Raw genomic sequence first — 27,036 nt, forward strand, 5'->3', positions numbered from 1 at the left:
GGATCTCTTTTATGTGCCAGGCGCCATGTTTGATTTTAATTTCTAGAGAACTCTGCGAGGTGGATGTTATTAGCTCTATTTTATAGATGAGAAAGCCGAGGTTCAGAACAGAGCCATTACAGACGGAGACTCAGGCCGCACAACTGGTAAGAGCATTTGTTTCCCCCTGAGCTGGGTGCCAGCCCACGAGGGAGCTCTTCAGGTGGAGGAAGCCCTTCAGAGTGCCCCTGGGTCTGACAGGAAGGCCATTTGGGTGAGAACAGGTGATAGGCAGATCCTAAATGTACAGAATTAAATATTTACATTAGGAGAAGATGAGGGTTAAGTGTCTCAGAGGCAGGCAAAGGGAGAGTGGAAGGACCGGTTGTTGGGATGGCCCCAAGGAGCTTCTAGAAAGTTCCAAGAGAGGTGACTAGCTCTGGGGGCTCAGAGGAGCCCGTGAGGGGTGGGGCTGAGCCAGAGCTAGGCTGTATCTTTAGTGAGAAATTGCGAGTGTGGTGGCCAAGGAATGTGGGAGCCACATACCTTTGTGTAATTAGGTCGGCTCCTCTACAGCGGCTGCAATTAGCCGCAGGCAGGAGACAGGACTTCCTGTGGCCAAGGCCACTTCTGCACCTGGGGCGGCTTACCTGGGCTCTTGCTGTCCAGGCTTGGGCCCCCATCCAGTTTCCGGCAATGGCAGCCGGAGAGGCAGGTGGGTTCTTGGAACTCCAGGTCACAGCAGGAGGAGAGAATTGTCCTGGTCTCCTCCTGCCACTCAGCCCCGTTTACATCTTCTTTGGGGGCCAGCTGGAGAGGGGCCTGTTGCTCCCTCTCCTCACCTGTCACAGGGCTGTTCTGAAGCTCACTCACACTGGCTGTCAGGTGGGACTGCTGGCCTCCTAGAAGTGATCAGGACTTGGTACTCTTGCATACCTCTTCCTACAGGGAGCTCAGTGGCAGGAATGTTCTGAGAATGTGCCCTTTCCAGGACCCCAGCCTATCTGTCTTAGTGAAGAATGTCAAAAATGAGATGATCAGTGCTGCCAATCTGTTTCTCCTTATGTCAGAAGATATTACTTAATTCATCTAATTTTATCCCCGCAATAGCAGTGGCTTCGTGTTCCTTACGGGTCCTGTCTATCCCTCTGTGAAAACTTGGAAGAAGCAGAGGTGGAATTATTCCCATTTTACAGACAGGAAAGACCAGAGACTGGGAAGTGAGATACTTGCTCAGAACTACCTGAGGAAGCTGACAGTGGCCCAGGGACGTGGATGTGCCAAGTGGCACTATGCTCAGTCCTCCGCAATCCGCTGGGGTAGAGCTGAGGCTGGACTTTGGGCCCTTTCCGTGGGGCAAGTTGCTGGTGACTGTGGCACTGGGAGGGAGGTGTTGTGGTACCTGCTGCAGTCAGCAGAGGGGCAGCACTGTTCTGGAGTGGGAGGGGGCTCATCAGTGCTAGGGGTGGGGACAAGCTGGCTGTCCATCCCCCTCAGGTCACTATCAAAGCCGAGTCCCTGGTTGTTCCATCCTTCACTGTATACCCCAGAGTGGGAGGAAGGTCTAGAAGTCCTATGGCCGATAAACTTTTTCCACCCAGGCTCAGGATGCTCCCTAAGAAACCCAGGAGAGTGAGTGCCCTGACCACTTTCTGGGAGCAGCACAAGTTCCCTTGGGCATGAAGTAAAGCCCCAGGTTTCACAGGGGAAAAGAAACCTGAAGTATTAGGATAGGCGTGGCTCCAAGCGAGTGTTGACTGGTGTTAGTGGCTATTCTTATTATTTGAACACTGCTATTAAAGAATAAGACAGTGTTCTATGAAGTGAGCACCTGCGGCCTGATCTGGGCTGGGAAGACTGTGCTCCATGCACTATCCACAGAGCTTGCCCTTAGCTGTGGGCACCGTGCTCAGTCTTCCACAATATGCTGGGGTGGAGCCAAGGCTGGACTCTGGGCCCTTTCCATGGGGCAAGTCGGTGATGTTGGCACAGCATCACCAATCCTGCATCCCCTGGGCCTCAGTCACCTTCAGTGATGACATTCCACTAGATTCTCATCATTTACCACCGTGATGTTCTACAAAGTCGCTGCCAGCACGGAATCAGCCAGTACTGAACCACTGCTCCTAGGGGAGACACGGGGTGGGGTTCCTATGAGCCTCTGGTCACAACACTTTTTTTTGTCACTGGATTAATACATAACCTTGTCTTCTGGGTATTTCTGTTTCAAGCCCCCTAGTTAAATGCACATTATTGATTCATTAGCACTGAACGTGGCCAGTGGTGTTGTAGCTCACCCCTGAGCAAGCACGAATGTTTCCCGCCTTACCTACCACAAGCATTCTCTCTGTAAGGCACATCACAGCCCTCTTGGACTTAAGAACACTAGCTGGCACTTCAGCACTATGCTTGGGGACAATTTTAAACAGTGACATCATCAACAAGTGTGGCAGAGCATCTTGCTTTGATGGACCTTTGCTGGGACTGTGCACATCAGGTGATCTTTCACTACCCCTGTCTGCAAATGACCTTGAAAGAACCATAACTATTGATTTTGGGGGTTACAAATAAAGTTTAGTGAGTATACAGATTTGTAAAGGATGAGGACCTGTTGCCTATGGTCGATAAACCAAGTTTCTGGGCCTGGACCAGCCATTTGGGGGGTTGCTCAAGGTTGGAGAGTGCTGGACAATACCTTTGAGCCACAGGGAACATGGAAAGTAGGGAGGTCCCTAAACGGCTCCAGGGCCAGCTGCTGGCCCAGCCCTGAGCCAGTGGGGGTCTGGGTCAGGGAGACCCTAGGCTGGGCTGCACTAAGCCTGGACAGCTCTGTCCCCCGTGATCCTGATGGGTTTTCCACACACAGCACTTGAGCTGTCTACGGCAATGTGTTTATGTGGGTGGGAAGCATGTACTTCTTTATACTCTTTGGACATATTTTGAACCCATAAACGAGAAGCAGTTCACCTTTGCAGGCTTTTCAACTACATGCCCCTGGCAGATCTTGCCCCCATGGGTATACAGGGCAGTGGCAGAGATGGGCATGTCTTTAGAGCTGATCACATGTCCAGTTAGGAGCCCCAGCATCTGTGCAAAGGGAGGGAAGATAGGAGGGGGGGGGTATGCATTTCCCAGTGGAGAGCCCACTCAGACCTTCCCAAGGGGGAAGAGGTGGAAGGTGGGAGGAGGGCTGGGAAGGAGGCTCTTGGCAGACTTACCTGCTTTCCATGAATCCTTTTGAGGCTGTTTGTGACCATTGAGGGTCCCTGAGCCTCCAGCCACTTCAGGTTCCAAGAGGTAAATGAAGTCCAAAGAAGGAACATCCTTCACCCCTCACCACAGACCTGTGGACTCTCAGACCTGTCTCTCTCCATATCAGCATATTGCCACCGCAGTGTCCTCTCACAGAGAACACTGTGTGTGTATGGCAGGAACTTTGGAGTTAGACTGCCCAAGTTAGACACTTGGTTTAATCATGTGTCGGCTGTGTGACTTGGGGCAAGGAGCTGAACCTTTCCATGTCTCAAATTTTTTCATTAAGATGAGACTAATAATCATATCTGCTACTCAAGTTTGCATTATATAATTCAGATGATATTTGAAAAACATTTAGGATATTGCCTACCATAAAATAAGAGCTGTTTGTTAAATTAATAAAATTTATAAAGTGCTGTGTAATTTGGGTGTGGTCTGGGGTGACTTGTCCTTGTTAAGCCTCAGTTTTATCATCTGACAAGTGGGTTGGATAATGATATGTGCCACAGAGGTTGTTGTGAGGGCTCAGTGTGGCAAATAGTTCAAGACACCTGGCACAGAGGAAGCTTTAAAAAAACCTGCTGATGATTTTTATTCTTGGTAGTAGTATTATTAATGGGTCCTCTTCATCTCATTCAGTCTCTTGCCTAAGTTCAGATGAGGGGTTGGGAGAGAAAACACAAAGGATGGGCCAGGAGGAGGGGAGATGAGCAGGACTGCTGGTCTACACGCAGACGAGGCCAACAGTGGGTTTGGGTTTCTCCCGGCAAAGACCCTGTTAGTGTGGTTGCAGGTCCCTACCTAGGAAGGAGTGGGAAACCCATCTCTGTTCTTCAAGCCACGCCCTACAGGGAGCCTGCCTCTCCCATCCCCAGGGACTCAAAGCCTGCCCTGGTCACAGAGGTCCCTCCAGGGAGCCTCCGGTTCAGGCATCTGGGCAGAGATGTGTCATTGTAAGGCATTGCCAAGCAGTGGGAATGCTACTCACAAGAGCGGGTGCTGCAGAAAATTCCCTCTTGAAGTTCCTCTGGAAGACTCAGGATATACTTCACAGGAAGCATCAGCACAATTTTCTAATCAAGTTGAAGTCCGTGGCCCGTAGTTAGAAACAATAAATGAAATGCAATTTGAGCCAGCACTTTGCCTGAGTCTCCATTTCTGGAAGTGGGTGTGGGTGAGAAGCTGGTTTTTCTGCGGGAAGAACTTGACCCCTGACCCCGACCGTTTAGCCCCCAGCCCCACCATTGGCTTGCAGGGGTGGGACCCTAGGACTTTATTTTAGGTAATCATTGCAAATCCTGATTTTGATTTGTCAGGTCAAAGTCCACACTTCTCTGTAAATCAATGCACACTATTAAGCCGACTCTTTGTTTTTTCTCCTTCCAGCGCCTTCTACCTACCATGCTTAGAGTTTAGTCTTGGAGATCATTGTTTAATCAATATTAAACCATTCACATAGTTTAAGTGTTTACTTATGTGCTTTGAATCATTGCTTGCAGTAAGAACAAGTGATGCCCCTAATCTGCCTTCCCTACACTCCCCAATACCCTAATTATGTAATTTAGAAAAGAACATTTCCTGACAGCAGTTTCTCAGTGCGCAGCAACAAATGCCGACTGGGGACGAGCCCAAACAACCCGGTAATAGCTAGCACATGGAGCCCGCTGCCTTGGTCCAGGCGGCCCTGGCTTGGGGCGGGCGCCCGTCCATTTGGGTTAAGGCTTTCAAATGATGGCGTATTAGTGCCAGTAGAAGTAATTCCACATGAAAGGGGCTGAAGCTAATAGCCCATCTCCAGTCTCTCTGAGTTTGCAGAATAGGCCCTCACTTCAAATTGTTACCGACCCAGACAGTCAGGAACAGATATCTCACCCAGCCTGTGAGATTGACGCAGCCAAAGACGTGTCCAAGAGGCCAAGGTTTAGACCAAGCTGTTTCTTGTGGCCCTGCCAACCCCAACATCCATGGTCCCGAGGTTGGGCCTGAGTGTCCCCAATATTTCCTTATTGCCTTTGGGGGGAGTTTAGAAACAAATGTGCCTGTTGGATATTTGAGAGGCTGTTGGGTGACAGGTTGTGTGGTGGGCAGAATCCATGGTTTAGGAACAACTACAGCGAAGCACCATCTAGCTAGTGTGGCTAAGTGCCCTTCTCCTCACCAGCCTGCCAATGGCACTTGCTGAGCATCTCAAAACTGCTGCCCCTGCTTGCAGAGCCCAGCCTGGCCTTCTCTAGCCAAGTGAGGCCTACATGCTCCCTGATAGCGCTGCTTCCATACAGAAGCAGAAGGCTACCTTTCCTGCTTCCCCTCCCCACCAGATACCTCATCCCTGAGGCAACAACAAATATTCTGTTGCCATAGAAATCCAGGGGGAAGCCTTTGGGGGCTCACCTGTCTCAGGGGTGGTCAGTCTACTCGTGAACCTCACCATGCCGCCACTCCTCACGGGCGGAATCCTGCTGCTGTGGCCTGTGTTTGCATGAAACATCTAGCCGCCCAGTGCCTGAGCTCTCGAGGTCCCAGGGGAAGGGCAGGGGACCAGTGTGGAGCAAACTGAGCTGCGGAAATTTTAATTTGGCTGTGAATCTCAAACCAGTGCGTTGGCCTTTCTAGAAGCGCCCGTTGCTATGGCGATGGAAGCGGTGCCAATCGTGAGAGTTGTTTTTGTGGTTACAGTGCCTGTCTTAGACAAAGAGAGTGAGGCCAACCCGACAGCCTCAGACCTCATTCTTTTCCAAGGATTGGATGTTGTCAAGCCCTGGGCTCCGGAGAAGAGGTGACAAACCTTCCAGAATGGCCATATTACCCTAGCCTTATTCTGGGGGTGGCTTGATTGGAAAGGAATGGTCACCTGGCATTCCAAGAAAGAACCGCAGGTGGGCTTACCCACAGAGAAAGGGCCGCTCAGTTAGGCAGAAATTGGAGTTTAAAAATTCCACTCTTTCGGGGCAAACTTACGATAGAGCATTCTTTATGGAGCCTTCTGCCACCCGGAGTCTGGCCATGGGCCCATAGGGGTCTGCTCTTTCATGCCACATTGTGACTTGGGCCTCAAATATCAGCTCTCCCCCTCCCCAAATTTCCTAAGTGACGGAATGGAGGCCTTCTCTGTAGCCGGGGTGCTTGTGTAGCTCGTTAAGTCTCAAAGTGTTTTACAAATATTTATCCACCTTAGGTCATTTGCAAACCTAACCCCTGTCATCCCACCCCAAGGTTGTCCCCTCCAGCCTTGTTGCCCAAAATGAAGTCAGAAGCCTTGGACTGGGAATTCTATATTGGTGGATTTTGAAAAGCTGTCCCGAATGGTTTGTTTATTTCTCTAGTCTGCCCTTCTTAGAGTTCCAGAATGTGTCAGGACTGCCCAGTCCAGACATGCAAAGCCCTTTGCCCTCCCTGCTGGAGGTGAGAGTATTTTATTTATGAATTCATCTTAAATCACTTTTCAAATCACTTTTAATCAAATTAAGACTCTTTCTCCAGGCTGATGTCAAAACATCAGAATAAAGAGGCCATTAGTAGGAGCAAGGTATTTGGGGACAGGTAAGCAAGTTCCCTTTGCCTTGCTTTCCCATCTGGCACAGACAAGTTGAGAGAGCCTATTTCCTGTTGCTCTGTGAGATCCCTAAAGTGTATCTATTTCCTTGTCAAGAGGAAGGTCCCTGGGAATTGGAGGCCTGGGTCCTTCCCAGGGGTGACTCTGCATGCTGGATGTTATTGATATCTCCCCCAAGAGCCACCCAGATGATTCCTGGGCTCCTGCCCTTCCCCATCTTCCCAGCAACCAACTACTCCGAGTTGCATCAGGGTTACTGGTTTGGGTGGAAGTGGCCGAACCTGAATTTGCTTCAGCTGCTGGCCTCACAACTTCTGACTAATGAAGACTGACCCCTGGTGAATTTTCAGAAGCCACCACTTGCCTGCACTGAGCTTGTTCTGTTGATAAGATAGGCTTTTTGTGTGGAGCAGACAGAAGGGGAGCAGTTCCAATAAGGTCCTGATCAAGGTGATACCAATCATTCAGGCTAATGTTTGCCAAATAAATAGCCTCATTAGGAAGGGCTATAAAAGTCCGATAAGATTCTTCTAATTATCCCCCAAAGCACAAATTCTTGGAGTTTCAGTTTGGCATACTAGGAGAAACATGGAGAAACGAGGAACCAGTGTGTGTGATTGAATATTTTTTAACAACAGCTTCAACCCTACCAGCAACACATCTAGCATTACATATTTTGCTTTTGCAAAAGCACCAAATTGCTGAACAGAAGGAAAAAAAAAAGACAATGACATATTTTAGGTTACTATTTCACCTTTGCAAATCAATATACAAGCCATTAAAACTACATTTTTCCATGAATGATAAGTGTAATTACCTCTCTCTTGCCATAAAAACTTGTCCTTATTAAATGTAAATATTTAAAAATGATTGAAATATATTTGAAGGGTACTTTATAGCTTGATTTTATATGCTGACATCTGGGTTGCCTTTCCTAAAACACTCTATTTCTTGCAGAGTTATTAAATTAGTATTTTGAAAGGACTAACACTAGACTTGTTCCTTGTTTCAATTTTAATTTCGTACATATTTAGATTTACTGGGAACTCAGAGTTTTTACGTTGAGCTAATGCATCACTATGTTTGTGGGGCTTGTACACATAGAAGCCATGATGTTATTTGCAGAGGGAATCTTTAAACAATTGGAAACTCCATCTCCATATTTATTGTGTACCCCTGCAAAGTAGAGAGTATAGGAATCAAGATTCCAAGATTCCTGCCTGTAAATGTTTAATTTTCCAATTCTTCTTTAGAGCAGGAAGATTGTTTTAAATATTTACTTTTCTTTTAATTGTGCATCATTTCAGATAACAAGTATCCAATTCTTTTTTTTTTCCTTTCCTTTTTTTTTTTTTTTTTTTGGTGGATCTGTCAAAGGTTATTTAGTTTAACTCTGAGAAGAATATAGAATGTGATAATTTTTTTCAGGTTCCCTTTTTGGGAGAGATTTTTTTTTTTTAATTCTTATTTTTAGTTGCTTAACTCCACCTCTGTTTGTGGAAAGGTAAGATTGTTCAGTTCTGTGCTTTGAGAGAATTTCAGACAATGACAGAAAATCTAATATTTGAAAATACAATCTTTGCTAACATACCGAATTCCAGATGGCAAAAAAGACCTTACCCAAAAATGTGCAAGAATTCAATATAAGTTGCTCAAATATTTTTCATGATAAACAAATATTTCTAGGATGGAAGTATTCCTGAGCTCTGCATAGGAAAGCAACCATCCATGCAAGCCGTGCTGGGCTAACCTTCAAACCCTCTTTACTCTTTTCCTTTCACTATGTTAAATCCTTGAGATGTGTAAAGATGTTATCATAGGCAGTGGGTCAAGTAATCTGCACATGTAGCTTTTTATAAATTTTTCTTTGCAAAGGAAAATTTTTCTTTAAATAAATCCCCTCAAATAAATGGTTTATAAAAACAAAAGTCTATTTGTTTTGAAATTACACACAAGAAGACACGTTATAACAAAATCTCCTTTTATTTGAGTTCCGATTGAGAAAAGAAATTTACCTATAGTCAGCAATTTCCCTCATGATAAGCCTTTAAAAAATAAAGTTGTCTCTGGGGAGAAAATAAACATCAACCAAGTGTAGATATTTGTAATTAAGTGCCTTCGCTTGTCCAATGAAATTGTTTAATCTTTTTTTTTTTTTTATTTCCTTTATTTTTTCTTTCTTTAGAGTTTGGTTCATGCAAATTCCTGAATCCGAAGCATCTTAGAAATTTGTTGTTTTTAATTACCTAGGTACCTCTTGAATGAGCAAACCTGATGTTTTTTTTTTTTTTTTCCCCCCAGATGAAGTAGAAATTTTAAATGTCTTGAAATTTTTTTCTTTTTTTTGCCAGAACTCTTGGCAAAATGTCTGGGGCTTGGGGGCATGTTCACAGTGCCACTGAAATGAACACACGAGGTGGAACGCGCACCGATCACCAGCCAGTGACTTGGGAATTTTTCAAGAGGCATATTTTCTTACGTTAATGCCTTTGTAGATTCCATCGACGTTCAGACATCAAAGGGTGTGCAATTAATAATGGACATCTGGAGGGCCGATCACATGCTTCCGATGTTAAAGTGGTGAACGACAGGAAAATCAGCCGTGGTCAGGTATTAGCTGTAATCATTTTTAAACAACAGCATCGAAGGCTCCTCTTTTGTGCCTTTGCTCTCAGAGATGCAGAGGCTCACATACCAAAGGTTCCCGTGGACACCTTCCTTCTGATGGATGAGTGAGTAATAATTGATCTGTAGAACTACGTCGTCAGTGTTGATTCGGATAACCTTAATTTCTCCAATAAATGCAAATTCCATTTTGTGTGAACTTTTTCCTGGAAGCCCCACATGGACACATGGCAAAAAAACAGTTGTTGTATTATTTGAGTCTTTGGTGAATTCGTGAAGGTTTGCCCTGTATTTGTTTGCATTTTCAAAAATACATGAATATTGTCTAGCAGTAGGATAATAGTAACTTTCTGCTGGCTGGAATTGAAGGTGTCCTTACGAGTTATTTATTTCCTTTCTTTTATGGTAGCCTGTTTATCTTTCCCAAAGTGATATATGTTACCCAACCCCAAGTAATATAAGATAGGCAGGTAAGACTGTGATTAAGCTCAGCAAAAATGTTCCAGAGAAATATGGTGCGTTGGGCTCTAAACACTCCTACAGGTATAAAAACCTGCAACTTTTTAACAATAACTCTCATTTCAGTAGGTCACAGATAATAAAGGAACGCTTGTTTCTGGGAAATTAAAAAAATGACATGGGGGGAAAATATTTATTTGCTTTCTACATTGGTCAAATGACTAGTGGATATTAAAAACCTGTAAATAGACAGATGCAACCAATTCTCTTTCATTAACAAATATTGCAATTTCACAATAAAGAAAAAGCATTTCAAATACGTCTCCACTACTGAGAAACTGAAATTATGGGAGCTCCTGCTTGCTTTAAATTTTAAGAAATTAATATGCTAATGGGTTGAGGAGAAAAAAAATATTGTAAATCTTTAAAGAACCAACTTGAATTTTAAAGGCTTTTTCAGCCGTTCAGGTAGCAAAAACTCCAATTCACTTTGTGCACGTTTCTGTACCTTTGCCTCTTGACTTAAGTCCACCCAGCCGCCAGTTTGTTTTCCTTCTAAGCATAAGCAGGATCGGCAGCACACTTTAAAGTTAATTTGAAGCAGGGTCTATATTGCCGTCAGCAAATATGTTATAAGCTTATTATTTAATAGTGATTCCGGGGTAAGGCCATCATCCCCTTCCTAAATCCAAATATAAAAGCTGAAATCGTATTTGTTAAAACTGTCATGTTGAATTTGTGGCCCAGATTGTTTTCCCGAGGCGTGCTGGGCCAAAGCTGAGCGCTGCTCCCAGCTGTAGACACCCCGAGCCCAGCAAGGCTGCCTCTGGCCCGTGGCTGAGCCTCCAGGAGCTGCTGAGACCGCCTGCTTCCCCCAACAGAGCTGCCTCCCAGCCCGCTCTCGGCTTTTCCACATTGTAAAATCATTTGATTTATTTGTTTGGTTTGGTTTGGTTTTTAGAAGCACTGCAGAAATTATTTCCTACTGGCAGCGAGGGCACTTGGTGTTACACTACATTAGTTTCACATCATTAGTTTAGGGTTCTCAAACTTAAAATTGGAAAGTATATGGGAGGCTTCTAGAGACCTCAGTTCTGACCAGAGCAGAACAAATTAAACCTGATGGATTCCTTTCGCTGTCTGTAACGTGTGGGGCGATACATCATAAAGTGCTGTGGCATGGCTGAGGGGTTCCCTCTGTCAGCTTTGGAATTTGGTGGTAGGAAATGTTAGTTATTTAGAAAGAGGAAAAATTCCACTGTTAGCATTCCGGTTTTCCAAAAAAAAAAAAAACAAAAACAAAAAAAAAAACAAAAAAACTCCGTAATTTTATCGTCACTGCTTGTAGCAAGAAGCCAAGAAGGGGTGCCGATGACAGCCACGACCCCATATCTCTGGGCTGTCTGTCTCACCTCCATCAGCCACTTCCCGCTCGGACTCTTGTTCTTTACAAGTAATTCAAAACCCGCCCGCGGACAGACGACAAGCCCAGAGCGCGCGGCCCTGGCCTGGGGACTCTTGGGGGAGGAGGTTGGGGTGCCAGCCCGCGTGGGGCCGGTCCCCGGAGCGGAGCGTCTGCGCAGCGAAGGAGGCCGAGGGGCCGCTGTGCGGCTGGCTGCCCGGAGCGCCGGCTGCGCGCGGCGAAGGGAGAGGCCGGCCGGCTCGCTCCTACACGCCGGCTCTGTGCCTCTCGCGGGCTCTTCCTGTCCCCAGTGGCTCTGTCTTCCCCCTCGTGCTCAGCCAGAGCCAGACCTCGGCCTCTGCGGGCTGCGGCGTCTGCACCCGGCGCGGCCCTCAGGTGAGCGCTCCCCGAAGCTCTCCTGCCACCTGTTGGCCGCCGGCGGTGCTGACGCCGCCGGAGCCGCGCTTCCAAACCCTGCCTAGAATTTTTAATGACTTCTCTGTGGCTGTGCTCAGCCTTCTGGCCAAGGCCTGCAGGATGGCAGACCCGCAGCTGTCTCCTGAAGCCCCTCAGGCTGGGTTTCCCAGGCCCCTATCTGGTGAGGCCACTGCAACTGAGTTTGGAGTCGTCCTAGCCAACCTGCCCAGCAATAAGATGTCCAGGGTCCTGCCTATGACTGCAGAGGTCAGACCATCCCCGTCTTCCAGAGCAGTGTCTGGGGAGGGGGTGTCTTGGTGTGTGCTGTGTAAGATTCCACTGAGGAGACTTGGTGAGCTACTCCTTTCTTTGGACTAAGTCCTTCTGACATCTGTCCCTGCTTGGCCACTACACAGTTCTGCTCTGGTCAGAACTGAGAAGCACAAAATAGCTTGGCCATCTTGGATTTTCTCCCTCCTGGGTACTGGTTCTTCCCAGGCCCTCTCCCTTTCCTTTCTTTGTAAGAACCTTGTAGGATTTGAATGGAAGGGCAGCACAGGGGACTTCAGCCAGAGGTCAGAAAGAAGGGTATAGGACCTTTAAAATGAAGATGGGTGCTGTATCTTCTCCCCTAGGAAGGCATGAACCACTCCCAAATATCACACATGAGCAGTCCTGTTCTGAGGGGCTGAATGCTGGGTACTCACCAGAAATAGGCCTGGATTCATCCATACAAAGCCGTTAGCAAAGTGGAGCTCTTGGTGGCCTTTTGGCACAAGATAGGGCAGCAGCCACATTTCTAAAACCATCTGGGGACAAAATGAAACATACTTCCAGGTTCTGAGTGGACTGAGACTGGGGGATGGATTTGGCCTAATTTTGGGAATGTCTCACATGGCTCAGCCACACTGAGGTAGAGGCTATTGGTGTGCTTGCACTCCTATTTTGGGGAGAGGGACTCTGGAGCCTTGGATTTTCCCCAGTCACTGTTGGAAGGGGCTGAAAATCCCAGCTGTTGGCCCATGTTGTAGATGCAATGTTTCTTCATTCCGTGGTGGTTTTATACACAAAGTCTGTGTCACTCTCAGCCCCGCCCGCCTGCAGCATGCATGGACCTTCACAACAACACTGATGCTTGATGCTCCTTGTGCAGCATGGCAGACTGCTTGCACCCTCGTTCTGCTAATGTGGGTCCAGGAGTTTCCACCTAGTCTTCTGCTAGTAGCAACAGGTCAGCTTATGTCTAAAGGAGATACCCTTTCTCTGCCCTGAAGAAAGTAGGGATTGGCTGTGAGAGTCAAGGGAGACTGCTTGTGGGTAACTGTCTCCTGGCTTATCTGAGACCAAAATGTTCCACCTCCTGGTCTCTGAAATCATAGAGGTACTCTGGTATTTGGCCAAATGGCATTGAAAATCCAGCCCTGAAAAGTTATTTTCTTAGTCTAGGGGCTCATGCTAGTCCTGAATGAGGGGTGATTTAGTTGTGTTTTTCCAGCTCACCTCATAATTTAGTATAGAAAAAAATCCTTTGGCATGTTTCCTCCTGGGTGCCAACTACCTTTAGAGCAGCTCTGTGCAGAGAAGTGCCCTGTATTCAGGAATCTCGTCACGCCAGGTCTGTGCTCTCGGTAATGGCAAGTGGCTCACTGAACTCTCCTAGGTCCGCCGGCCTACTGTTCATCACACAGGTATTGGGGGACCAAAGGTAAGATGAACTTTAAACACACCTGGCACAGCTGGCTCCCGCCTTTGTGCCTGGAATGGCTGCCTGCCAACTGGCTGCCCTGCCCCTTCTTGTGCTCTCCAGAGCAATTCTAATTGACTCTTTTTCTTTTTTTGTGACCACATATCAGTCTAATATCAGGTCATTAGGTTGCCTTGGGAGAGTTTGGGAGCCTGTCTGGTAAATTGCCCTGTAGGACCTGTGGGTCTCGCAAAGCCTAATGCTGGTCAGCCAAGAGCATGACCTCCAAAAGGCACAGCCCTCTGGGATTCTCACTCACTCCTCAGCAGCACACCGAAAAGCCTCTCTTAGGGCTCTCAGTGGGATCCCACTAGCCCCTGTGGAATCCCTGAGAGAAGGGACAGGTGGTGGAGCTGGGAGTCATTTTCACTATCGTACACATCTGAATGGAGCATCCTTCTGCAGAATCATGGCCAAAAAAAAAAAAAAAAAAAAGTGTTATTGACAGCAAGACTGTCTCTACCACAGCCCAAGCGGCCCCTCCTCTCCCTCACCCCAGGCAGCTTTAACATGCAGTTCAGTGGCTGACCTTCTCTAGGCCTGGGTAGGAAATTACCCTGTCTGGAGGGAGAATGGCCCTGGGTCATTTTCAGTCTTCCTCTCCAGCTGCTGCAAGTTCATTTGTTTTAACTTTCCCTCCCTCGAGATAACAGATTCCAGAGGCCACTGAAGAGAGAACGTGGTGTGTTGAAGAGCCTTTTAAGTGGGGGACGTCTTTGGATGTGAGGCTGAGCTGTTCAGGAGACACAGTCACTTTGCTTGTTCACAGAGCCAGGGGAGGGGGCTGATAAGGCTATTTTTTTTTTCGTAAAACACTGGAATCTTCTCTGATTATCAGTTGGGAAATTCATGGGAGTGTTTATCTGCAGAGGAAAGAGAAGACAAAATGGACTTCGTGACAGTCAATTGGGTTGCTCGTTGTCAAACAATCACTTAGAGAGCCTTTGCTCTGACTGCGGAGTGTCATTGCTATTAGCCACTTAATCCCTGTGAGAGGCCATGCTCTGGGTCACCCCCATTTTAGAGATAAAATGCAGCCCTGCTTTTCTTCTGTGTGTGATATAGGCAGCAAACATGTCTTAACTCCAGTGAGTAGAACCCTGCCAGGGCAGCCCGTGTTACGAGCTTGAAGTAAAATTGCTCCTTGACGTCAAATGAGATTCAAGCGCATAGGAAGGAATACTTTTGGAAGAACTAAAGGAGATGACAAAGCTGTCATCGCAGATGTCAGGCCCTGCTCTCTGAATTTCCACGTCCCCTTTCTCTGCCTCCTCCCTCACCCTGCCTGCCCCACTGGAATCATTTGGTGTTCACCTGGCTGGGGGAGAGAACATTGTGAAATTCCAGAATTGCTGCAGGGACTTGAAGATGTGGAAAATGCAAACTCCTCTCTGGGTCTGTCTTCTCTCCTGCCAATGCAGTCTGGCGGAGCCGTGGGCGTACCGATGCCAGATATAATCCAACTAAATAAATCTCTAAGAACATAAAATGGAAGAAAAGCACTCTTCACATTTTCCTTTTGTTTTCTGCACAAAAGCCACTCTCGGTATGTGAATGGTATCAGATGCAATAATCCAGAATAAATCTCCAGGAAGAGAAATGCATCTGAATGGGAGTGATCATCATTTCCCATTTCCTCTCCCTTCCCCCATTTTTCTATTGAATGATTCACTGGGTGGCTGCCCACAGCTCCTGTTGGCTGGCCAGGATGGTGGGTGGTGGTCACAGGGGCTTACTGAGGCCTGGGGTTGCTGCCAGACCTATACAGGTCATTGAGCTTCAGCTGGGGAGAGTTTTGGGTTTTTGCCTTCTGGATCATGTCCATTTTGGCTGAGCGTCAGAAGAAGACCACACCCTTTGACTTTAGGCCTCCACAATGGCCAAGTCTTCTCCTGGGGATCTTACAGGGATGTTCTTGCCAAGTGCATCCACTGTAGAAAAGTCTGGAAGCGCTTAAGTCATATGGAAGATTAAACTTGACAATTCTGGGGTAGCCCTCTCACACTGCCCGTCTTAGAACACGTGCTTATTCCCTGCTGAGGGAAGATGTTACATGGCTGTGGGGGAAGGATATGTTGGCATGTTTGCCAAACCAAGATTTCTGGAGGCCTTCAGAATTGGAAGCCTTTTGCCATGGAATGGTTAATTTTAACCCTACTCTACAGTCCACATTACAAAATTTTCCTTTTGGTACAAGGCCACAATCACACAGTGCATCTGTGATCACATAAGGGTCACAACTGGGGGTGGCTTTTCAGCCTTTGTCTTTCATGTCATGGATGTTTTGTTGAAGAACAGACCAGAATATAGAATGCTCCTCAATTTGGGTTTGTTGATGTTCTTTCCTGGTTAGATTCAGATTATACATCGCTGGCTAGAATGATGTATCCTTCAAGATATCATATCTAGGGAAACATGCTACCTATCTGCCCCTTGGCAGTGATGTGGACTTTGATTTCCAGGTCACAGGGTTTGGTTACTACACACTGGTTACTGTTTTTCCTTGAACTAATGATCAGTCTGCAGGGGGGTGTGGGGTGGCGCTCAGACATGCAAATATTTGTTTTCATCAATCACTCCCCTTCCATTTAGCATCAATCTTGTCAATGGCCACAAAATGGTAGTTCCACTATTCCTCACATTTTTATCAGCATTCTGGTGAAGAACACTCCTACTCCCTCTCTATTTTCCTTCCCCTCCCGCCCTGCTGTTGCTGCTGATGATTCAGTATAGCCTCACAGATTTATAATGTTATCACCCATTATTCAATATCAAACCCATTATTCAATGGGTTATAACTTATTACTATCATTAGTTTGTGCTCAAATCATCCCAGATTTATCCAGTGAGGTCCCCTTCAGACTTGGCTTCTGCCTCCTTTTGACATGCCATCCTCATTTTCAATACTCGTTTAGTTTCTGGCGCTACCAAGATGTTCTAGGCTCACCTGTCCCTTCCCTGTCCTAGTCCTGAGGTCAGCTGTGTTGCTGAGGGACCCTGGTTCCTAAGCTTGAGGGGGTTCTTGCTTCTAAGCCCCTTCAAGTTTAGGATGGATGTACACACATGTCCCTAGCCTTTTTTTTTTTTTTTTTTGTACCTGTGATTGAACCCAGAGGCACTTAACCCTTTTTAAATATTTTATTTAGAGACAGGGTCTCGCTGAGTTGCTTAGAGCCTTGCTAAGTTGCTGAGGCTGGCTTTGAACTTGCAATCCTCCTGCTTTGGCCTCCCGAGCCATTGGGATTATAGGATTACATCCATCCTAGATTTAAAATGTATAAATTATACCTACCTATACACATCTGGATTTATATATGCATATTTGAATACATATACCTGTATTTCTATGATTTCATGCTGTTATGCCTGATTCCATCTCATCCCACAGGTTCTTTGTTGCCCTTCCTCTTCCCATATTTGAATCTCCCTTCTTCCATAGTAAGAACTCTGGCTCTCACTACAAGATACATTTACTCATATTCTGCTCCTCCTAGACTGTGCAGAAAATTGTTTCAAAATTGGTACACCCAGGCTGCTATGAAAATAAGCTTACTTGAAAGATTTCACTATTAGTTTGCAGGGTTTTTTTCTTCCTCTATATGGAGGGAAGACAATGTGCTTTGTTCAAAAATTCCTTGGATTAGTTCTTATTTCTTTTGCTCTTCAGTATGTTTTTAAATTTGGGTTTGAAAGATGTTTTCTCATGATTAGATTCATTTGAAATACAGTTCAGCGCATTTGCTTCTGTTTGCTTTCAATTTTGGTTTTTTGTTCCTCTCATCCTTTTTGATTTAATTTTATTTTTGGTTCTGTAGAATGTGAATAAACTTCCAAAAGTCAAAACCATACAAAAGAAGTACACATGTGTTTGTTAATTTTTGCAAAAAAAAAAAAAAAAAAAAAAAAAAAAATTCATAGGAAGGAAAACCCAGAAAAAAAAACCAAAACAAAAACAACTGGTTACCACCAGAGAGTAAGAAAGTGGTGGAAAGGTGGAATGTAAGGGATTTGAAAGAAGGATCATTTTTCTGAGTATCCTTTTCCAGTAAGTTTTGAACAAAGTGTGTTGACTGCTTTTCCTTCCTAGGTTTCGTTTTTGCAAAAATAAGTACATAGATGTATATTTTCCCATTTCCCCCTTTTTACAAAAATTAACATACATATTAATTACACCCTGCATATATATTGCACCTTGCTTATATATTGCAAGGTAATACACACACACACACACATACTTAGCAATATATTCTAAAAATCACTGCACATTAGTTCATAGGGTTCTTTCCCATTTTTTTTTAAAACAGCATATTATTTCATTGTATATATGTAACATATCCCACCAATTTCCTATATTAGTGAACTTAGGTAGCTTCCAGTATTATGCTGGAATGAATAAACTCGTATGTGTGTATATTCTTATTGCTAGAGGTGGCATATCATCAGGGCAATTTTTAGAAGTTAGATTGTTAGGTCAAGGTAAATAAGTGAATAATTTTGTTAGTATTGCCAATTTCTTCTTCACAGGAGTTGTACTATATGCATTTCCATCAGCGATGTATGAGCATGCTGTTTCCTTATAGCTCACCCACAGAGTCAAGATGTCAGGATTTCAAATTTTGCATGCTATTTTTTGCATAGTATCAACTTGTCTAGCTCCGGCAAAAGTTTGTTTAGAATTTTTAATGAGATCATATTAAGTTTGTAAATTAGCAAAGGGAGAACCAACATCTTAATGATCTTGACATATCCTGGCCAGGAACTAAAGTCTACTTTTATATTTTTTAGAAGTGTGATATTTTGTATATTTTTTAGAAGTTTTCTTTATAAAGGTTTTTGACATTTCTAGTTAGATTTATTCCTTAGAATTTAATCACTCATTGCTATTTTATAAATGTGAATTTCTCTTCTATTATATCTTGTTATTATTTGTGCCTAAAAAGGCTATTGAGTTTTGATGTTAATTTTATATCTTACTACCCTGATGAACTATTTTATTGCTTGTGTTAATTTGATGACTCTCAATATGTGGTTTGGGTACCCTGGTTCTTGATAGGCCAAAACTACTTTCATAATGATGCTAAGACACAATTTGCCCTTTTAACTTTTGTTCTCTTGAATGAATAGTGGAGTTTTCCAGAGGCTACATAACATATGCTAACTCAGCTGATTAAATGCAGGTGCAGATATGAAAAGCCAGTTTTTTGGTAGAAAACTCAACAATAAAGAAATGTGTAAAAATGATATTATTTTTATTGGAAGTTTTTGTTTATGGCTATTTAAAAAATATGATGTTTATGTTCACACCCTCATTATTACTTTAAAATTAATAAAAATTTGAAAATTTTCCAATTTAAATGTCTAATCTGGTAAATATGAATGGAAATAAGTTACATAAAGGAAAACTCTTTGAAGTCTACAACAATTTTTTAAGAGTGGAAAGGGACTCAGAGATGAAATAATTTTGAGAAGTTCTGAGTTTTACCTTTAATTCTTAGGTTTTTCTAGGTATCCTATCTCCTGCAGTACAGTTAGTTTTCCTTTTCTCCTAATTCTCAAGCATCTTCTAATATTTCCAGAACAAAGCGCATGGTGGACAGGTGGGTCCTATGCCTTGTTCATTCCTCCAGTGGTGTTGTCTCTAGGGTTTCCCAGTGAGATACTAGCTCAGGACTATGTGTGATGTTTTATTTACTGGTGTATTTTCCCGGTCGTCTATAAATTCTTTTGGTACGTAGAAGTGCTTGCATTTGCCATCTAGCTGCTGTCTTCGTGTTGATACCTTTTATGAAGCCCACAGTTCCCCCTTTCCTTACTTAACTTTGACCATGTGGCCTGTCAGTTTTACATGGTACCCTTCGATCTTCACCTGTCACCTCAATAACAATCAATGGTCACACTCTCTTTTACCTTACCCTGTCCTGTCCCCTTTGCTATTATTTTTAAGGTGATATTCTTTCTCCTTTGTCAGCATGTGTCATGTTCACAGACTCCTCTGACACCATGACCCTGCTTGTTTTCACCTCACTGATCACCAACCAGTTCTTCTGCTGAAGCTCCTCCTCCCCAGCCCCCTGGCCCTGTTAGCTCTTGGTTGGCAGAACCCTGCCTATGAATGAAGCCCCAGGCTTGCGTTCTCTTTCCTCCAGTGCCTTGAAAATGCCGCTCTCCTCTTGCCTGCTTACAGGTGTGGTTTTCAGGAAGTTTGATGCCTGCCTACATTGCTATTCTTTAAAAAAATTGTAAAATTCAAACTTTTTTTGTTGGTTCTTTTTAGTTATGCATAACATTAGGATTCATTTTGACATCATTATAAAAGCACAGAATATAATTTGCCTTAATTCAGTCCCTAGTGTTTCCCCTTTCCCAAATCTCTTCCCTCCCTCCGTTCCCTTCCCTTTACTCCATTAATCTTTCTGCTATTTACAGTTTTTTTTCCTTTTTTTTTTTGTTAGTGTCTTGTGGACATACATAGTGATGAGATTCACTGTGATATATTCATGTATGTATTTGAGAATGTTAGGTCTACTGTTCTTCCCTTATCATGTCCCTTTTCTCTTCCCCCTCATTCCCCTTCATCTAGTCCATGAATCATTCTCCCTCCCCCCACCTTATTTTGGACTAGTGTCCTCCTATCAGATAAAATAATTGACCTTTGACTTTCTGGGTCTGGCTTATTTCGCTTAACGTGACAGTGTCCAGTTCCATCCATTTACCAGCAAATGCCATTAAGAATTAGAGATTTTTAATTCTTCTTTATGAATCAACCTAGATTTCTCACATGAATAAGAATTTGAAGTTTTTGCCCGGAGGTACTGACAATCTTTTCTTTGTTATCAAAGTATCATAGTTTTACTAGGGTATATCTTGGACTTGATAATTCCAGATCAATTTCCCAAGGCATATGGTGGGCCTTTTCAATATATTGATTTAGGATCTATTATATTTCTAGATAAGTTCTAGGAATATGTACTAGAAATATGTTCATAAGCTCTCTTGATCATATTTTCAAATATTATTTCTGTCCTATTGTTTTGTTTTTCGTCTTTTGTGGTCTCCATTTATACATAGGTTAGACCTTCTTTGCCTGTCTTCTGTTTCAACCACTTCCTTTCTGCTCTTTTAAAAATTTTTCCTAATTAAATTTCATTATGTTTTTGTTTTACTACTTTTCTTTATGTCCCTCATTAAAATTTCATTTGAATCAATTTTTTTGGATACCTTGTAATTCATTCTTCATTTCTAAGAATGTTTTGACCTTTTCTTCAATTTATTTCCTGAAATTGATCAATTCACATTGCATATATTCGTGATTTTTTGGAATGTCCTTTTTTATTCTTAGTTTTTATGTCTATTGTAGGTTTTTTTTTTTTTTTTTTAAGAAACCTTTAAATGCTTGCTTTATAATATGGAATCCTATCCTACAGTTTACTTCTACTTCATGGTTGATTTTGGGGGGTGGGCCATTTCGTCAGGTGAAATGTTTAGTATAGAGTACACTCTCACCTTAGTATAGAGTTAGTCCAAGTTCCCCCTTTACTGGGCATCTTGAGGTGAGTGCCTATTTCAAGAGTGCCCTCTTCTGTCAATGTAGGGAAGTGCAGTTTATGAAATGCATAGTGATGAGGTATGTGTGTGGCGGGGTTCATGTCTTTGGTTTCTCTTTATTTTGTTTTGTGTAGGATATTTAATTTATTATTTTTATTTATTATCAAATCTCTAATGGGCAACATCTCTTTTCGATTTATTTTCTTCTTCCCAAAGCAGTGCTTCTCTGACATTGCTATTTCTGACCCTACTCACTTTTAATTACCTTCCCAGTAGCAGTACTCTAAGCTACTAGAGTTCAGACTTACGTTTATTATTTTGCATTTAGCATTGAATTTTTCCTTTCTGGGATGATCTAGTCTGTTTTACTAATGCCCTCCACTCCCTTCTCCTTTTTTTCCCCATAGACTTTCCTGCCCTTCACAGTCATAGGCTGGCAGTTGTACTGGGTACTCTGTTGGGCACTTGGTACCCCTCAACTTACATGTAATTTAAAATTTATAATCTTATCTGGCTCCTAGTAATGCTGAAGGCATAGGTCATGTGTAGAATTCTGCCTCCCTTGTTGATCTTAGTTTTGCTTTGTTTTTAAGATGTGAGTAGAGGTTTGGATTTAGGAGCCACTGTGACCTTTCAGATTTATTGCTGTTTAAACAGTGAGAACATTGGTTTTCAAAGGAAAGTTTGTCATTTCAACAAATGCTTTTAAAATTACTTGGATTAATATATTTGGTGCTGATGAGACCTCTAAGTGTGTTAATCATGTTTGCATTTGATGTTCTCAGTGGGAGAAAGGCCCCCTGGTGGAAGTTTTAGAAACTTTTTCATACAACACAGCAACTTCTTTGTATAATCCACTTATTCAGTGGGAGCCCTTTCCATTTCAATGTTAGCATTTTTTTTTCCTGTTAGGTCTTTTTGTTCAAGAATTCCTGATTTCATCTTTGCTGTAAGGACATGCAAATGGTCATGGGCATATTGTTAAGTATTCAATTATTTTTTAGTGTAAAAATATTCTAAGCTCTTACATTTTTCTCTGGATGGGAATAATTTCAGGCTGAGGTGCCTTCTGTTTTTACCTGTGCAAGTGAGAAGAACCATGGCCTTACAAGTGGCTTCTGATAAGGAAATCACAAAATCAGGGATTTGCCTTTCTATTGAGGTCCACATAATGATTGGTTCTTGGAGTAGTTGGTTTGACATCCCTGTTAGTGGCTTCTTAGGACTCTTATTACCCAATTTCCAATAGGTGTTTATATGCTAAAAAAAGTATTTGCAGTGTAGGCAGAAATTTCTTGAATAAGACCCCAAAACTTTTAATCATACAAGAAAATAAATTTATAAGTTAGACCATATCAAATGTTCAAACTTCTTTCCATTCAAAGATATTATTAGGAAAGGGAAAAAGCAAGCTATAGAATAGAAGACACATGCAAAATCTGTAACTGACAAATGTCTTCTATCCAAAATATAAAAATAACTTTAAAAATTGATAAGAAAAGAGAATCTACTATCAACATGTGCAAAGGATTTAACAAGGTCCTTCATAAAAGGACATGCAAATGGCCAACAAGATATGATATGAAAAAGTTTCCAGACCTGATCATCATCAGGTAAATGCAAATGAAGACCACAATAAGTTGGGTGCCCAGGTGCGTGCCTGTACTTCCAGTGGTTCAGGAGACTGAAGGAAGAGGATTATGAGTTCAAGGCCAGCCTCAGCAGCTTAGTGAGACTCTGTCTCAAAAAAATAAATAAATAAAAAGGACTAGGGATGTAGATCAGTGGTAGAGTACTCCATGGTTCAATCTCCAGTATTACAAAACAAGCAATTGAACAACAACAACAACAACAAAATATAATGATACTCTACACATCCACAAGAATGACTAAATTAAACAAACCAACCCAGGAAAAAAAACCCACCAATTGTTGGCAAGGATGTTGAATACCAGAAATCTCATATACTTTGGAAAACTATCAGCATTTACTAACATTAAAAATATACCTTATTAGATCTAGTTATTCATTTCCAGGTATATACCCAATGGAGATGCATGGTGCTTAGGAACATCAAAAGACTTCTATTAGAATATCCATTATAGCACCATTTGTAATAGTTCCAAAATGGAAACCACTCAAATTCCCCCCAAGAGTATAAGGGATAAAATGCATTGTGGTATAACTTCACACAGTGGAATACTCTACTGCAAGGAAAGGAAGAGTCTACAACCATATGCAACAATATGGAATGAAAGTCACAAAGTAAATCTCCACCCCTGCAAAGAAAAAAAAAAAGCTGATAAAAATAGGTAGAGCAAAGCCCATAAGCGGATGGGAGGCATTCCTGTAGCTTTGTGTCAGTAATGAGATGCTCGACATCCAAGAGAAGTCCAGAGACATCCAGTGCTGGCTGCACCCGGTCCACAGGAGGGACCAGCACAATGACCTGGTCAGCCTCGGAGCCCTGGTAAAAGTGCCATCTGGAGGGGAAACATTGATCTGGTCTAAACTAAACACAAAGACGGGGCTCCTCACCTTCAAAAGTGCTCGTGTTGAGAATTCCTTTACTTTTAATTGAATTTAATCACCCTGGCAACATAGAAATCTGGTTTTCTTGTACGTTTAAGGCCCACGATGTCTTGGAGTGGCTTTGACATAATCTGTGGCTGGGGAGTGGCAGGCTGTGGTTGGAAGGAGCGTGGCATGAACTCAGGACTGTTGAACCTGGGCAGTGGATACCTGGGAACTTGCTGTGCTTTTCTGTTTTCATATGTGCTTGAAATTTCCCACAATAAACAAAAGTAAACACATGGCAGAGAATTACTGAAAAGGCTGAAGTCCCTATAAACTCCTGAGCTCAGGTAGCGGTGCCCAACCCTCCCTCCTCCACGGCCTACCCTGTTAACCTCTGCTGTCAGTTCAGGTTTGGTTTTAGAAGAAACCGTCAGCATCTTCCTCCCAGGATGATTCGAGGAGGTTTGACCCTGGGGACAGTCTATAAATTATATATAATAATTTATATTATGTAAATAAATGCCAGGTACCAACATTCGACATCCCTTACCAGGCGTCCAGAAAGTGGTGCACGCCCTCCCTCCCCAGCCTGCTCCAGCAGGGGCTGTTTCTCACCTTGAACTCAAAGCACCAGACCTGGAGGAAGAGAGTGAGCACCTGGAGAGGAGCCAGCCCTTTGACCCAAGGGAGGTGATCAGTTTCCAGGCCCCGTGGCAGGAGCTGGAGCTGGGAAAACAAATACTGCCTCCTCATCCTCTCCCTTCCTTGGCTCAGCCACGGGGGTTCCCCATTGACTCCAAGGCAAGGAAGCCCAGGGATGCATTTCTCATATGGGGCGGTCCTGCAGGGGACACAGAGGGGTCCAGGGGGGTGAGGAGGATCTGCAGGCAAATGAGACTCCCTGATAGACCATGGGTCTCGCCTGATATTGTTCTGTGCCTTTACAGGTGTATTTGTGAGTCCAGAGGCTGTGTGTGTGTGTGTGTGTGTGTGTGTGTGTGTGTGTGCCTTCCTAGATGTCCCTGGGCTCCTACAGCAGGCTTGAGCACAACCTGGGCTTTTCACTCATCAGAGGCCCCCAGCTCTTCCCCTGCTGGGCATCCAGACAGAGCAGCCTCATTGCACTGGGGGCTGATGGCGCTCTGCTGTGGACACATCCTCTTCCTGCTCTCTCTCAACAAGAACGTAAGTCGTTTTCCTCTTGAGTTCTTGTTGTCTTCACTCTGTGAATTCTCCTGCCACCTTGGAGACATCGGAGAAATTGTCCTATGCCATATATCATTTGCTCCCGTGGAGCCTCCTGCTTGGTTGAAGTTTTGTGTGCTATATATACTTCAACCGTCCAAACAGCCTGGAGTTTTGGCAGCTGGCACTGGTGGGAAGAGAGCCAGGTGGAGAAGGCAATGGGGACGGGCTCCGGTGCTAGAGGACTTGGCTTTGCGTTTCAGATTTGTGACTGCTTTGCTGTGTGACCTTGGGCAAGTCGCGGCATCCCTGGGCCTAGTCACGTCTGCAACTTCTGTCCCACAGGGATGGTGTGAGGTGCCCTGAGAGGGATGGGGACCCTGCCTTTGCAATCCGAATCCTAGTGTGGGCAGGAAAGGAAGGCTTTCTTTGGCCTGAAGCCGTGGCTTAGTCCCCTCTGAGGGTGCTTCTTGCATACACCTGTATACACCTGTACACAAAGTCTGTGTTCTGGCGCTGGGCCACGTGTCCTTGCTTCACCCTGCCATGCCTCTGTGTCTCTGCTTCTGTTTCCTAGGTTTTCTGGTGATTTGACTCAGTGTCCTATCCATGTGCGTCTTATTTCCTACAATATAGAGAATGTGTTTTCTGCTTTCTCTCCCATGCCTGGAGTGACAAGGAGAGAATTGTGTATACAGCAGGAGCTCAGCAAACGCCAATTTCTTGTGAAAATCCCGCCGGGGCTGTTCTTGGCAAGCCCTGCATACCAAAAAGGCAGGCTTGGCCCTTTATGGAAGTTATCAGGAAGATGAATAAGGCCTGAAGGCAAGGCCCTGGCAGATTGACCAGGACCTCACAGAATGGCTGGCTCTGGCCTTTGAAGAGCCGAGAGCTATTTACATCCTCCTAATGGAGCTCTCTGGCTGTGCAGGCCAGAGCTGCTATATAAATACTGCAGGCTAAGGCTGCAGAGTGAGGGAGCACACGGTCCCAAGACAAGTCCCCTCCTCTTCATCCCCTCAGTTTGGGATCTGTAGGCTCATCATGGGGAGTGATGGCCGTGGTTTAGTGGGCAGCCACACACGGCCGGCGAGTGCCTGGCCATGGATGGGTCTTAGCTGGTGATGAGGTATGTAGAAGTTTCTCCTGGCCTGAGGTTCTCTGCATAAATAAATGGCGACCAGCTGTTGGTCTTCCTATTAGTATGAACATCCATCACGGCTTGTTTCAAATACAAGTCTGGGAGGGAGAAGCTGGGACTCCCATGAAAGGCAAATGTTACAATGAGAACCAGCCCCGTCTGGCAGATGTCTGCCTGGAGGAACTCACAGACTGGAGATACGGGCTGGGGTCTGTCCAGGGTGCTGGGCACAGGGTGTGAGGCTGCTTAGAGGTGGTGCCACCCAGGTTACACGGGATGAGACCAGGCTCCTGAGGGGGATCTTTTGGTTGGCCATGTGGTGCAGATGGCTCTGTCCTCTCCTGGGTGCCCTTCCCCCACCCCTGACCTTGACCTACAATAGGTCTTAACAAGGCAGGCTGGGAAGGGAGCGTTTCCTCGCTCAGGGCTCAGAACACAGCTGCGTATGGTGGCCATGGACCACTGGCTGTTTGAGATGCCCTGCTTTGGGGGTAGCTGGTGACAGGCATGGCAGAATGTCACCATCAGCCTTATGGTGAGCTCTCCAGTGCTATCCTGTCTGCCCCTCCAGCCTTTGTGCAGGAGGCAGGGGGCTGCCCTGCTTGGACTGCACGTCAACTTGAGGAGGGGAAGGGAGCTCCTCACCACTAGAAGCTTTCCAGCAAGACCTCGAGACCCTTGGTTCTGTCCCTCTCCTCATTACTTTTGGATGATGGTGATGATTGTTTTTCTCTGGCAACTCATTCATTCACTCAGTCACTCACTCACCCATTCCACAGATGTTTACTTTGTACCTACAGTGTGCCAGGTGAGCGGGACAGACATACTTTGCACTTTACTGGAACTGACATTTCACTGGAGGGGTGGAGCATAGTTGCACAAAACACAAGAGAGACTAAAAGATGAGGGCACATTATAAAGAGTGCTATTATAGAGATAAACAGGAGATGGAAGATACCAGGAGGGACCCAGTCTAGATAGAAGGGCTTCTCTGGGGAGGTAACTTTTGAACTGAGGCCTAAGGACAGAGAAGGAATGTGAGGAGCAGGCCAGAAGAGGGACTAGCACAGGCAAAGGCCCTGAAGTGGGGCAGAGCCTGGTTTCCCTGTGTAATTAAAAACTGGTGACATGGCTAGAGTGTGGTGAGTGCAGGTGAGCTAGGAACAAGTCAGGGAGGAATCACAGGCTCTGGGACAGCCTGGGATAGGCCCTGA

This window comes from Callospermophilus lateralis, chromosome 5, assembly GCF_048772815.1.
Source record: "Callospermophilus lateralis isolate mCalLat2 chromosome 5, mCalLat2.hap1, whole genome shotgun sequence".
In the NCBI taxonomy this organism is placed as follows: domain Eukaryota; kingdom Metazoa; phylum Chordata; class Mammalia; order Rodentia; family Sciuridae; genus Callospermophilus; species Callospermophilus lateralis.